Consider the following 13,157-nt stretch of genomic DNA (forward strand, 5'->3'; position numbering starts at 1 on the left):
ACGCAACCCTGGCCGTGGTTTCACCGCTAATTTCTTGGTTTTTAGCAAGTCTGTTAATGGAAGAGCTACTGCAGCAAAAGATGGTATGAATTGGCGGTAAAAATTGGCAAACCCCAGGAAGCTCTGTAGCTGTCGTCTGGTCCCCGGGGCTTGCCACTGCAATATAGCCTCCACTTTCTTTGGATCCATTGCAATCCCGGCCGCCGAGACCCGATAGCCCAAGTAGTCCAGTCGGGACGCGTGAAATTCACATTTTGATAATTTCACATACAACCGTGCCTCTAGGAGTTTCCGCAGAACCTGGCGCACAAGGGCAACGTGCTGGTCCATTGTCTCCGTATATATAAGGATGTCGTCAAGATACACGAGCACCCCCCTATATAAATGTTCATGCAAAACTTGATTTATTAGTTGCATGAACACGGCGGGGGCCCCCTGGAGTCCGAATGGCATTACATGAAATTGGTAGCTGCCCAATGGGCAGTTAAACGCCGTTTTCCACTCATCTCCTCTCTTGATACGCACCCGATAATAGGCTTCGCGTAAGTCCAAGCGGGTAAACACCCTCCCCTTAGCCAGGTGGGACAACATGTCTTTCATCAAGGGCAGTGGATACAAATGTTCAACACACACTGCGTTGACCCCCCGGTAGTCCACACAAAGACGCAGCCCCCCGTCTTTCTTCTCCCTAAAAAGAACTGGTGCTGCCATCCGCGAGCGAGCTGGTTGTATGAACCCCCGTGCAAGGTTCTTGTCGATGTAATTCCGGAGTTCTGTCATCTCCCGCGGGGTCATGGCATACATCCGGGGCTTAGGAAGTTTGACCCCCGGCTCCAGCTCAATCGCGCAGTCCGTCGGTCGATGGGGAGGCAGGAGATCGCATTCTTGCTCACTGAAAACCTCGAGGAATTCGGTGTACTCTGGCGGCACGTGTACTTCTGCCCCAGCCCTGCAACTCTCCTCCGGCTTCCCTGGCGGGCCAGACGTGCCTGGCTGCTCATGATCAGGGGGCTGTGGCCCAATCCCTAAACGCAGGTGTCGACAACCCCCCTCCCACCAAATGGTCGGCCCCCACCTGTCTAGCCACGTTAGCCCCAGAATCACCTCCTCCGTCATGGAGGGCACCACGATGAACCGCAACCGTTCCCAGTGCTCCCCCATATCCAGCCGCACGAGTTCTGTGACATGGGTGATAGGCACTCCCCCCAGAAGAGACCCATCCACCTGCTGGAAACGTATTGGATTCCTCAGCCGTACTACCCCAACACCCAGTTTGGCCACCACCTTCCGGCTAATGAGACACCTCGTGCTACCCGAATCAATTAAAGCCTTAAACTCCATCACCTCCCCCGTGGCGGGGTTTGTTAACGTAACCGGGACTGAAAATGGGCTAACCGGAGCACTTACCATGGGGTCCTCCTCTGGCCTATCACCATGCTCGTAATACTCCACGTTCACATCGATGGCACTGTCCCCCTCCGTCTGGCCGCTTCCCCCTGGTGTTGACTCCACAGCCTGCCGAGAAGCCCGGGAACGCTCTGCAAAGCGCCCGGGGGTTGTGCTCCTTGCTGGGGTTGCTGCTGCAACCACCCGGGATGCGGGTATAGGGCAGGCGGCCACGCGGTGCCCTGGCTGATCGCACCTAAAGCAACTCAGAACGGACCGTGGTGGCTGGACGGCAGGACCCAGCGACGATGGTGGCGGCTTCTGCACCTGGCCCTGCGACCTCGGCGGGACCTGACGGGAGTCTCCTATGGGCCGCACACGCCGTTGACAAACCCGTAAGGCCACATCCAGCTCGACCGCGACCCGCAGCCACTCTTGGAGCCTAGGAGGGATCCCCCGGACGATACAAGCCCGTAGGAGATAATCGTCCAGTCCGGCCCGGAAATGGTGAACCAGCATCCTCTCCGGCCAGGAACCGAGCCTGCCGGCCACTTCACGAAAGTCCTGCACATAGGCTGTAACTGGACGGCCATTCTGCCACAGGCCAACGATCTCAGCCTCCGCTCGGTGCGTGCGCGTCACATCCTCGAATCGTGTACGCAGAGCTTCGAGGAGAAGGCCAACGTCCCCCAGTTCACGGGCACGGTCACCGTAGAGGTTCGCCACCCAAGCCGCTGCCTCCCCTTGCAATGCCGTAGTGACAGCCATCACCATCCCCCACTGGGATGTATACAAAGGACCGTACTGGTCCAGATGGTGGATGGCTTGTCCGAGGAACAGGGCCAAATGATCAGGGTTGCCGTCAAAGGTCACAGGCAGCGGTGGTGGGCCCCAAACCGCAGGCCCTCCCCAAGGACCCGCCGGGCCTCCCAGCCTCTGTGCAACCCCTGGTTGTTGCCACCCCAGCACCCCTGCTGGTACAGCACCCCCCGGCCTTGTTCCACCAGGTCCTGCGGGGCCCAAGTCGGGAGCAGCCGCCGGTCCCGGCGGTGGAAGGCCTGGGACCTGCGGGGTACCAGGGGCCTGCGGGGCCCGAAAGCGGGGACTCACCAAACGGAACCGGGTTTGGCTCCTGCGCTCCGGGTCGGTCCTGGTTTGTGTCCATCTACCGGTCTCCAGGTCGGTATCAGTAGGGGTCCACGGCCGAGGTTCTCCAAAATGGTCCCTCAGGACGTCCATAGTGTAACTGCCAGGAGCCGTGGTGTAGCTCCACTCCTCTCCGCCTTCATCGGTGGCACGACGCTCTCTCCACTCCCAGAGGGACCCCTTCCCTCTAGATGGTTGATTTTGTCCAGCCACTGGCTGGCTCAAGACAGGGCTGAGCCACCATTCCCCAGGCTTCTCCTGGACAGCCGGTTCCGAAGCCTCAGCTCCCTTTGGTGCTGGTCCAAGGTCCCAGACCTTAGGCCGAACCACTGGTGGGGCCTCTGCCAATTCCCCCACCTCAAGGGGCACAGCAACCCCAGCTGGTTCCTCCCCTCCTGCCACGGGCACACCGCCCTGGGTCCCCTCAGCCATGGTGGCAGGTGAAAACCAGAGCCCAGCGAAAGGAGCGCTGTGCTGTTTGAACGCTGACTTACTGTCAACTCCTCGTCTTCACCGGGAAAAACAAGCACACAGGAAAAACCACGACGAAGCACGGATGACTGCAGAGAGTACCTTTAATAGCAGGATCTCCAAGCATTAATAAAGTCAGCGTTGGGAACCACTCGTCCCAACGCTTCTTTTAGACGTTGCTACTAATTGATTAACAGCCCCACCCGTTAGCCCCACCCTCCCCTACGCAGACCAGCATCCGCCTGAACCACGTGAAACCCCACCCCTCTATCCTGTCGCCCCACGCCCTGCTTCCGCCCCTGACGCCGAGGTCCATACAGCGTGAAGGAAGGTGTAAGTCCAATATCCCCCTCTCCCATACCCTGGAATCCCTAACGTGCTCCCCTCTACCAACCCGGTGTTTCGTGTCACACCCGCAGCCCCTTGGCAAGCCCCATCATCTGCTGGCGCAGCTGGCGCGGCTTCCCCGTGTTTGGCGAGACCTGTTTACGGCCGCCAAACAACCGTCCGGGCAGGGGCAGGTCCTCTACAACGCGCTTTTGGCCGCCGATCAGCTGTTCGAGCAGGCGCGGCCTCGGCGTTGACGCCCGGGGTCTTTGCCGGCCGCCGAGCAGCTGTTCGAGGAGGTACGGCCCCAGCGTGGGCGCCCGGGGTCTCCGTCGGCCGCTGATCAGCTGTTAGGCGCGGCAGCGGCTGCAGGACGCCCGGAATCTTTGACGGCCGCCGAGCAGCTGTTCGAGGCGGTACAGGCCCAGCGTGGGCGCCCGGGATCTCCATCGGCCGCTGATCAGCTGTCGGGCACGGCTGCGGCTGTGGCTGCAGGCTGCGGACTGCGGCTGGATCCCTCTCCCGGTGAGAATGTCGAGCCCGAGGGGCTCGACATATATCACATATATTTTGCTGCCTTATATCCAATATCTTTTTTCATTCACTAACACTTGGTTAGAAGTAAGAAATAAAATACATTATTCAAAATAGAGAAAGTATAAAAAGGATGAGATTATTGTATCAAAGTGTTGGGCTTAGGGTGGAAATATCCATACAATGTGAGGAGCTTCTGATTCACATTAGCAGCTTCCATGTCTTACTATGCCAGCTAACTATATTGGCAAGATATCTGATGACTGGCAAGACATGCATGTTGATAGTATGGATCTTGTTCTTCTCACTGAGCCAGCTGTCCAGAAGCTGTTTTAGCCTTTGATGGTTTTTGGATATTGCTATATACTGTGCCTCCTTATTGTGGTTCCCACGTAACTATGGGATACCAAGTGACTTCTACCCCATCAGCCTTAACTACCTTCCTTATCTTGACTATCATTTAATCACATTTTTCCAGTCTGAATGACATCCCAATGTCCTCATTTTAGATCTCTATCAGATGGATCAATGAGGTGATGTCTCATTCACTCTTAGCATACAGCTATGCAAAACAGCAGAGGAGCACCACCCACAAACTTCAAAGAAAATTGCAGAAATTATCCCATGAAAAATCCAGCTATCATCGGCACAAATACTCAAGAATTTTTTTTTTCAGAGTAGGCAACTTTCTCTTAAGAAACAAAGCTGTTTGGTAGTATTTGCATTTATTATTAATTTATTAACTGATGTACTTATACATTAGAAGCAAAGCAGTCATAACCATGGATTTGCTTAAATAAGCAGGCTGTGATTTGAAAGCATTCTGTAGTCTCTTATGGTAGCCAACTTTGGTTTAATTCCTTCCAGATTTTTTCCCCAGACTGAATTTTGTACCACATTTAACAGAATAATCAAAGAAACTCATGGGAAAATACATTTGTGAAAGCATCCCCATGTGCCTCAACTAACACTCCTCAGTTAAACTATTATATCTAGCTACACATTTCCCTCCCTTTAATATTTAAACTGTCAGGAAAGGCTGATCAATGCTCCCAAAGGAGAGAATTAAATAGGGTGGTAAGAGAGATTTCCAAATATCTTGCCCTTTTATATTAAGAAAAAAAGTAATGATTTTTATGAAAGTAAAATATGTATTCATTGATCGGATTAGTAATGTGTGTTCTCTGTTAATCAGCAAAGGATGAAAGGTACTAGACACCATCCTATAAATTAGTAAATACATTTCTTTTTGGGAAGAGACCAATAACTATTTTCATACTTTGGACATTTGAAATTAGTTAACTGTCATTATGGAAAAAATGGTCTAATTAGACACAACTTCTTTCCAAATAAATATACAACAGGGTGCTGCCAGACTTAGATTTTAAGGAGGGGCTTAAATTTGAGATAAAAAAAATTGTGGCGTGAATATTTATTGGCATGAATTTGGGTAATCAATTGTTGGATGAATGCTAGCCAGCATTTAATGTTTGTCCTTCCAAAGGGGAAAAATATCAGTTGCACAGATTGCTATTCTAGAAGGTATCAGAGGATTGTTTAGATGCTATTGATTTTTATAACCCATTCTCATTGAGCAACTAGAACCTTTTTTTGCCTACAATATTTATGTTAACAAAGACAGAAAAACCAAGAATGTTTCAATTAATAATGTTAAGAGCTGTCCACATGAAATCACACATAAAAATCAATGCAATGCAATTCCATGAAATGTTGCATGATCTTACAAAGAGCATTTGGAAGAATTTCATACATATTTTTAGAGTTTCCTTTATTTACCTCCATGCTATCTCAAAGCAACTCAGATATTCAATCAGAAGTGTCCTCAGGGAGATCAAGGGAAGCAAACAGCAAAAGTAGCATAAACATGTATTTTAAATTTTGTTGCTGCTAAGCTATTAACAAATAGTTTGTGTAAGATGCTTTAAGCAACTTGTTTGTTGGAAGGAAAGTGGGATTAAAAAAAAATCTAAACATGCATCGATCCCTGTGGAAATTAGAGTGCCCCTTACTCTAACACTTTTTTTGGAAGGCCCTTAAGATGTGTTTCTGCCAGAGGGCCTGAGGAACCCAAAGCAGGATGGAGCCCATTAAATGGCTGGTATGAATGTGTGCTGTCGCCAGGGTGTGGGGGTGAAGGGTTATTATTTTATTTATTTATTTATTTATTTATTTATTTATTTATTTATTTATTTATTTATTTATTTTTATAAACCGCCCTTCTCCCGAGGGACTCGGGGCGGTGTACAGAGTAAGGTAGGTAAACATAATGAAACAATACTGAAAAAACAATAGTATTATTGTTATAAAAATTATTTTATAATTTTCATTTTACTACTTTTATTTTCATTTCTTGTATTTTGTGTTTTTATGTCTTATACGTCACCTTGAGTTGCCATGTGTGAGTAGGCAGCAATATCAATTTTCTAAATAAATAAATAAATAATATCCATCTTTCCATTCACCCATCTGTATCTAGAACTAACATCTCTGTATTGGAAAATAGTGCAGTTAGGTGGCTACATGAAATGAGAAGGTATTTACCAACACTGGAAAAAATAGATAGTCGACTTCAACCTGAGATTTGGTTCATAATTTACAGATATTATTCACTTCTTGGTTTATTAATCTATTCTATCATTCCAACTTAAGAATCCCCATTTGCAATCTGAAGTGCAATCTTCCACACATTCTACTTATTCTTCCATTTTAATTCCAGCAATACCCATTAATATTTTTTACCAAAATTGACCAAAATTTGAAATACTTAATTTCCTTAATTATATTTATTGTTGTGAGAGGGCCTGGACTCCCACTTTATAGAAGGCAGCCATGTCTTTGAAGATATCCTCTGTAGGAATGGTGAAGCTAAAGTTTCATTAACGGAAGTTGGGCTTCTTGAAATGACTAAGACATGCAGCAAATATAGCAGATATATATTTTTCTTAGTCCTCCCCACCATGGTTTTTGGAGGGTTATTTTTTAAGTTATAATCATCATTGCCAAATCTTAATCTATACACGTATATTGGAATGTAGACATTTTCCACACACTACTGTATAAATGTGCATCTTCTTTGATGATGCTATTTCTCTTTTCTAGTTATTTATTTTCTTTGAAACTGTTTGTCAGGGCATTCTGAAATGTGGCCTCTGCTGACAATAATTATCTTATTACTTCCTAGTCGTGAACACATCTCAGTCTAAGCTAGCAACTGAGATGGCAAATAAATGGTCAGTTAAACCCTTGAGGGAGAAGTAAATTGTCCTCTTTGAAATTCTTAGTAAGCATTTCCAGGGAACAACATCTTGCCCTTCCCTGGCAAATGATCCATCTACCTGAAGTTATATACCCAAAAGTGGTAACATCTTGTTTCTCAGCTGTGCATATTTATGTCAACAAAAATATACTGTTTACTTGACTAGAAGTGCAACACATATGGAACTCCTTGGAACGGCACACACAGATGTGCAACCCATATCACTAGGCTTAGTAATGAGTTATTAAAGTCAAATAATGGGGGGAAATAATGGGAAAAAAGACAGAATAAAAAACAGAGGAGGGAGTGGGAACAGACTTATGCAGTTTGCCAAAATCTAGAGATTAGTAAAAAGGGATTCTAAACTGTTTTAATTTACAATGTGTTACATCAAAATTCTGTACCTAAGGTGGGTTGCAGCCACTATGCAGTTGTAAAAAACAGTTTTGAGAATTTGAAAGAGAGACATGTAAAAGAAATAAAGTTTAGCTGCTTGTCAGTACCACAGCTTAACATTTGGAGCATATTCCCTAGTGCATGATGGCTAACCTTTTGTGCTCAGTGTGTCAATAATTTGGAAAATGTCTAACTTGACACTGCTGGCATGTCAACTCCTCCCTCTTAACAAAAGAGAAATAACTCTTTATATGTTCATTTATTTTTAAAAATAGAGTCCAACATGTGTAGGGCCTGGAATCTGCCATCTGCTGCTTACCTTCAAACAGTGTTCTTGTTCTATTGACAGGCCCTATGACTTACCCAAGACAGGTCCAGGTTGTATGAAGTGTGAAGCGGCTGAAGTATCTGAAAACCATATGAAAGCATATCCCATTCTTGTGTTCCAGAGCCCATGTGAGAATACTCCCTCTCATAAAACTTTGTGAGGGTCTATAGGCCACACGAGAACATACCCCATTCTCATGTGACTTTCACAGCCTCTAAAAATCACTCAAGAATAGGGTGTGCTTTTGAGAATAGTTGTTAGATGTTGGTGAACACTGGTATCACCCAGAATGTTGTGACATGTCATCCTTGACATGTGTCTCTTACGTTTGCCATCACTACCCTAGTGTCTGAACCAGTAGTGGGATTCATATCACTAATGATTATAGGAGCATATTTTTGCATGCATTTGCAAACAGTATGATGAACATTATTTATTGTGTTATGAGTCATTTACTGATTATCAGTGTCATCAGAGCATCAATTTATTTTGTTATAAATGAGCTTATCATCCCTGCTTTCATTTTGATAATATATCTTTGCTATCATGAAGAAAGTTTGTAAAAGAAGGGAGCTTTTTAATATTTAATGTGGTTAAAGAAACTTCATTTTAAATTAGAAAATATCTTTCCACACCAAAGAGCTGAAGGTGGATTCAATCAGAATTCCTTATATCCATATGAAATAAAAGATTGGCATATAATCCCTTTGATCATTTCAACTTCTAAATGAGTTTCTCAGTCAATGCAATTGCCCAGTTCTCTAGCTATCCAATTTTACCTCATGAAGGTATATCTAACTTCTATTTCTTCTCAAAAGATAAATCCAGGAGGAACATTATAAGTAGTCCATTTCATTGAGACATGTTTTAACTTTCAAAGTTGGAAAATAAAAGCAAAATTCCATGGCAGATAATACATTGTCTTAACACACACACACATACACACACACACACACACACACACAGAGAGAGAGAGAGAGAGAGAGAGAGAGAGAGAGAGAGAGAGAGAGAGAGAGAGAGAGAGAGAGCGCTACACAAACAAACAATGCAAGCAGAATTTTCACTGTATTTTATAATCCTTACAGAGATAATCTTGGATGTCTATTCTATAGTCAAGTCAGAATTAATTTTAATACTAAAAGGCCTTTCTAAATAATTTTAAAATCAATACTGATATATTTTATTTCAAATATCAGTGGATAAATTTGTGAAACCAGCAGTGTCTGTAGTGAATGGGCAAAACAAGAAAGAATTAACCTGAGAAACACAATCTTGTGGCATTGCAATGCATTCCACATACATACACACTATAAATGGACAGAGCTTGAAGCATAATGGTCAAACATTACTTATATCAATTTAATGAAAGCATTCTGTGGATGCTGCTGAATCTTGCTTGTGGTGGATCTTTGCTGAAAGAGTAACCGATCTACGTGATTCTCCTTATGCATTAATGTTTGAACAATCTTCTGTTCAACCTTCTAACTGAAATTATGAGGCTTAATTGGGTCTAAAAATGTTGTTGAGCCACTCTTATTGAGGAATAAATCTTCAACATATTAATAAACTAAACTAATTAACTTATCCAATGCCTCCCTCTTTCCCATCCTTAGTTTGCAAGAGATATAGCAATCGTGAAGTGAGATGAACAGATAAATAAGGGATGATTGAGGTACCAGAGATTTCCTCAAATGATTTCCAAGTAACAAATTTTTCATATAAATGGATATGGAATAGAATCAGCAGAAGACCAAAAGATAAGGCAAGGCAAGGCAAGGCAAGGCAATCACTTTAATCACTGTCCATAGAGTAATTTTGAGTGTTACCCCATTCCTCAAATGAAAAATATAAATTCAGAAAAACCATTCTTAAGTGGCAAACAAATTTTCAAATATGTAAAAAAAAAACCTTGCTAAAACAGCTGATTTGAAACAATCTTATTTTTTCCTTTTTACATAACAAACACATGCAATATATCTTATTACTTCATATCTTCAGAAAATACTGAATATAATGGAAATATTGAGAATAAAAATAAGAATGCAAGCCATACCGTATTTTTAGAAACTAATCAATCACAGAAATGTCTAGCATTTTCCCTTTTTGTAGCAGCTGCTTTTGACAAAATGAAATCCTGTGAAGACATATGTTGGAAAATTATTAAGCAGTGGAAGTTTTCACTGGAGGTTTTCAAATAAAAATTGGATAGCCATTTGTTTGGAATCATTTGAGGATTCCTGCCCTGGATAGAGGTTTTGATTGGAAGGTCTCTAATGAACTTTCCAACCCACTGATTCTATGACATACGCATCATTTTTTTCTGGACATACCAGGTAGAGTGGTTTTCCTCTCCTGTCTCTCATCTCCTGTCTCTTCCCTTCTGTCACAAGACAGCAAGCTATCTTGACACCCAAACCTGGTTCTTTAGAAGTAGTCAGAGGAACAACTTTTGCCAATTCATTGTGTTGTTTTTCTTTTTATGTGAAAGAAAAGTTAGAATGGGAAGCAAGTACCCCAATTTTTCCATTCCCTTATTGGCTACTGAAAGGTATTTCAAGCTTTCCTCTTTATTATCTACCCAAGCCACAGACAGCAACAATGAAGAGAAGTCAGGAAGTGGTACTGCAGCATACTGTAAATAAGATATGGGGAAATATTCTTATTTATACTTCCTGCTAAAAGCAGGAATCTTTATTGCAGGCTTCATATAAATGTGTACTGAGATACAGTAATGAAAACAATGCATTAGATAGATAAGATAACCTTTATTGTCGTTTTTTACGGTGGGCACAACGACACACATCAAAAATGAAATTTAGTTGCCCGCTTTCAAAGTGAACACATACATGACACTCACCTAAATATAATATATACAACATATACATACTATATACAACGTATGTATAGACCTATACCCTACCTATACATAACATATGAATATTAAACATGGTCCATCTTGAATATATAATGGAAGGAGGAATCTTGAGAGTTCACAAGGTTTATACTGTATGGAACAAAACTGTGGCTGAATCTGGATGTTCTGCTTTGGATACCACGGAGCCTCCTCCCAGAAGGTAACAAGGAAAACAGGTCATGAAGAGGATCTGTAATGTCCCAGACAATCTCATGGACCCTGCTCAAGCAATGCTTCTGTGCTATGTCCTGAATGGGAGGGAGGGAACTGCCAATGATCTTTTCAGCCATCCTCACCATTCTCTGCACCATCTTCCTGTCTGAAGCAGTGATGCTTCCAAACCAGACTGTGATGCTGTATGACAGGATGCTCTCGATCGTCCCTCTGTAGAAAGTGGTAAGGATAGGGAAGGAAGATGTGCATTATTGGCTGGAGTTGGATTGCACAGTATGAAGATTGGTAGTTAGCAAGTTAGATATAGATAGAAGTCTAATGCTTTAATTCTATCTCTTTTTTATGTATCTGTGTTAAGGAATTTGTTGTGCAGAGGTCTCCTTGTGCTACCAAAGAGTTGCACAGACAAGGAAGGGTACTGAGAGCAGTAAGAGTCACACACAGGAGTACACTGAGTTGTAAAAGCAAAAAGTATTTTACTTTTGAGGTGGTGTAAAAACAAAAATGCACAGTCAAAAATAAACAGTCCAAGTAGCAATCCAAAATACAAAGTCTTCTTACCAGTCCAGAGGTCAATACACAGTTCAGGTTTACAACAGTAGTAAACCAACAGCAGAGCAAAAACAGTAATAGTACAGAGCAGTGAATTCAGAGAGAGAGAGAAGCTACTTCCTAGCTTCCTCTTATGGCCATGAGAACACTTACACACCCATTGGCCAATTAACAACTTAAAGACATAGCATTATGGTTAATATATTTTCAACCCAACATTGTAGGCTAACACCATATGCCTAACAATCTGAATATATTTATTTATTTATTTAATTAGTTTTTCTATACCACCCTATTCCCAAAGGACTCAGGGCAGTTTACAGGGCAATATTTAAAAGACAATATAAATTAAGATAAAAATAGAATTAAAAAGAATTAAATTAATAATAGCCCAACAATAAAACAATGTTAAAACTTAAAACTAAAAACCCCCTCAGTCCAGGCCAGATAGATCGAAAATCCAGGTTTTCAGGTCCCGGCGAAACGAGCGCAGGTTGGGGGCAGTCCGGAGTTCCACAGGTAAATCATTCCAAAGGGCAGGCGTGCCCACAGAGAATGCCCTCCCTCTGGGGATCACCCGCTGGCATTCCCTGACCGGTGGCACCCTAAGGAGGCCCTCCCTATGGGAGCGCACAGGACGATGGGAAGTTGATGCCAGCAGCAGGTGTTCCCTTAGATAGTCCAGACCCAAGCCATTTATGGCTTTATAGGTCATCACCAGCACCTTGAATCTCACCCGGTGGGCAACTGGAAGCCAATGCAGCTTGCAGAGAAGAGGTGTTACACAGGAGTATTGGGAGACTCCCATCACAACTTGCGTGGCCGCATTTTGCACCAGCTGAAGCCTCTGAGTGGTCCTCAAGGGCAGCCCCATGTAGAGAGTGTTGCAGTAGTCTAACCGGGAGGTCACAAGCGCATGAGTGACTGTGTGTAGGGCATCTCAGTCCAAATAGGGGCGCAACTGGTGCACCAGGCGAACCTGGGCAAAAGCCCCCCTGGTCACAGCTCCTATATGATCTTCCAAACTGAGCCGTGAATCCAGGAGAACACCCAAGTTGCGAGCCCTATCAACGGGGGTAACACCTCACTCCCCATAGTTAACGATGGACAAAACTGGTTCTCCCGAGATGCCGGTATGCACAGCCACTCAGTCTTTGCAGGATTGAGTCGAAGCCTGTTTCTCCCCATCCAAACCCCGACCGCCTCCAGGCAATGGGACATCACGTCGAGGGCATCACTGGGTTGGTTCAGGGTGGAAAGAAAAAGCTGGGTATCATCAGCATACTGATGATACCCCACCCCGAAACCACGAATAAGCTCACCCAGTGGCTTCATAGAGATGTTGAACAAGAGGGGAGAGAGAACCGACCCCTGAGGAACTCCACAAACGAGAGGCCTCTATACTCTATACTCTATTATTCATCATTATAAGTTCATTCTGTAGTTTATTTTTTAAAAAGAATTGCTAGTTTATCTTTCTCTTTTAAACTAAACTAAAAGGCTCTTTTTGCCTTCCTGCAAATGAAGCTTTTGACACTGCGATTGAGAAATGTCTTTGAAGAATTTCTCTCTCTCTCTCTCTCTCTCTCTCTCTCTCTCTCTCTCTCTCTCTCTCTCTCTCTCTCTCTGTGTGTGTGTGTGTGTGTGTATAC

The sequence above is a fragment of the Vipera berus genome, assembly GCF_964194415.1.
Source record: "Vipera berus genome assembly, chromosome: 4".
Classification (NCBI taxonomy): domain Eukaryota; kingdom Metazoa; phylum Chordata; class Lepidosauria; order Squamata; family Viperidae; genus Vipera; species Vipera berus.